General features: G+C 40.3%; 1 protein-coding gene across 1 annotated transcript in view; it reads left to right on the top strand.

The window, feature by feature from the left end:
• Positions 1 to 992: 992 nt before the first annotated feature.
• Positions 993 to 2492, top strand: part of DYX1C1 (dyslexia susceptibility 1 candidate 1) — an 89185-nt gene continuing 87685 nt past the window's right edge. Inside the window, exon 1 of the mRNA XM_011986712.1 lies at positions 993 to 1106. The gene's annotated coding sequence lies outside the window, so the exon portion shown is untranslated. The remainder of the gene's footprint in view (positions 1107 to 2492) is intronic.

Below are 2492 nucleotides of genomic sequence, written 5' to 3'. Positions count from 1 at the left end.
AGGTGGTTTGTTGATTCCCACCTTCCTCCCACCCTTCACTCTTAAGCAGGCCTTGGTGTCTGCTGTTTCCTTCATTGCGTCCATATGTACTCAATGCTTAGCTCCCACTTGTAAGTGAGAACATGCAGTATTTGCTTTTCTGTTCCTGTGGTAGTTCACTTAGAATAATGGCCTTCAGCTCCATCTATGTTGCTGCAAAGAACATGATCTTGTTCTTTTTTATGGCTGCATAGTAATCCATGGTATATATGTACTACATTGTCTTTATCCAGTTCACCATTCATGAGCATCTAGGTTGGTTCTATGTCTTTGCTATTGTGAATACTGCTGTGATGAACGTATGTGTGCATGTGTCATTATGGTAGAATCATTTATATTCCTTTGGGTATATACACAATAATGGTATGGCTGGGTTGAATGGTAATTCTACTTTGTGTTCTTTGAGAAATCACCAAACTGCTTTCCACAGTGGCTGAACTAAGTTACATTCCCACCAACAGTATATAAGTGATCCCTTTTCTCTGCAACCTTGCCAGCATCTATTATTTTTTGACTTTTTAATAATAGCCATTCTTACTGGGATGAGATGTTATCTCATTGTGGGTTTGATTTGCATTTTGAAGAGAATTGCTACTTTGAATTTCTGACATTTCTTTCATATATTTAATCTGATAAGCTAATATTATTCCTACATAATATTTAAGATAAGGAACAGTGAATACTGTGGCTCACACCTGTAGTCCCAGCTACTCGAGAGGCTGAGGCAGGAGAACGGCTTGAACCCAGGAGGTGGAGCTTGCAGTGAGCTGAGATCGCGCCACTGCACTCCAGCCTGGGCGACAGAGTGAGACTCCATCACGAACAAACAAACAAACAAACAAACAAACAAAAAAGGCCTATAAACAGATTGCCTGGTGCTCTAGTAATTTCCTTACTGACAAGGTTCTTTTTGTGTGTACCCTATAAAAAGGAGAGCAACAAGGGGATGGGATTCTTCTCCTATTATGCGAACCCACACCACGTATCCAGCAGAGTACCCTGGCCCCCTACGTGTTGCTCCTTGGGATGATGGGAGAAGCGGGGAACCTGTATTTTCTCTTGGTTTTGTAAGTTTCTACTTTCCCCAGTAAAACTTATCTCTTAATCTAGTGGTTCTCAAACTTTGGTGTGTATCAAAATTACCTGGTAGGCTGGATAAAACACAGATTGCTGCACCCCACTTCCAGAACTTCTGGTTCAATAGGTCTAGAAGGGGCCTGGGAATTTGCATTTCTAACAGGTCCCCAGATGATGGTGATATTCCTGGTGGGGGTGGGGAGGACTATGTTCTGAGAACCTCTGTATTTAATTTTAATTGTATTTATTTTATTTATTGTTTTAATTTAATTTTAGAGAGAGTGTCTGTTACCCAGGATAGAGTGCAGTGGCATAATCATAGTTCATTGTAACCTGAACTCCTGGCCTAAAGTGATACTCCCAAAGTGCTGAGATTACAGGCGTGAGACACCAAGTGCATCCAGGACCTTCGTTTTAATTCATATAGTGTGACTATGTGGTAATCAGTACTGTTGGTTACCAAAAAGGGTCCCACGAACTTCACAAAAGAGTTAACCACTATCCTTTCTAGTGCCTACCTTTACAGACGACCCCTGACTTATGATGGTTCTGCTTCGATTTCCTAACTTTACAGTGATGCAAAAGCTATATGCATTCAGTAGAAACCATGTGGTGAGTACCCATACAACCATTCTGTTTTCATTTTTAGTACAGTATTCCATAAATTACAGGTTATATTAGACACTTTATTATAAAATAGGTTTTGTGTTAGATGACTTTGCCCAACTATAGGCTAATGTAAGTGTTCTGAGCATGTTTAAGGTAGGGTAAGCTAAGCTATGATGTTTGGTAGGTTAGGTGTATTAAATGCATTTTTGACATAGGATATTTTCAACTTATGATAGATTATCAGGAGGTAACCCCATTGTAAGTAGAGAAGTGTTTGTATAGTTTTACCACATACCTATGAATCCTTATCTAGTGGATTTAGTTTCCTTTGTTCAAAAGTTTTACGCAGGCCAGGCGCGGTGGCTCATGCCTATAATTCCAGCACTTTGGGAGATGGAAGTGAACGGATCACCTGAGGTCAGGAGTTCGAGACCAGCCTAGCCAACATGGCGAAACCCCATCTCTACTAAAAATACAAAAACGTAGCCAGGCCTGGTGGTGGGTGCCTGTAATCCCAGCTACTCGGGAGGCTGAGACAGGAGAATCGCTTGAACCTGGGAGGCGGAGATTGCAGTGAGCCAAGATGCCCCATTGCACTCCAGCTTGGGTGACAAGAGTGAAACTCCGTCTCAAAAAAAAAAAAAAAAAAAAGAAGAAAAAGAAAAAATAAAAAAAAAATAAAAGTTGTATAAAATAGCATTCTTTCTTGAGGATATTATTTGACTTGCTTTTTTCACTCATCTATCCAATCTATAGCTATCATTCAC

Source organism: Mandrillus leucophaeus, unplaced genomic scaffold, assembly GCF_000951045.1.
Source record: "Mandrillus leucophaeus isolate KB7577 unplaced genomic scaffold, Mleu.le_1.0 Scaffold108, whole genome shotgun sequence".
NCBI lineage: Eukaryota > Metazoa > Chordata > Mammalia > Primates > Cercopithecidae > Mandrillus > Mandrillus leucophaeus.
The sequence above is the reverse complement of the archived record's forward strand: the minus strand, read 5'-3'. Positions and strand labels throughout refer to the sequence as shown.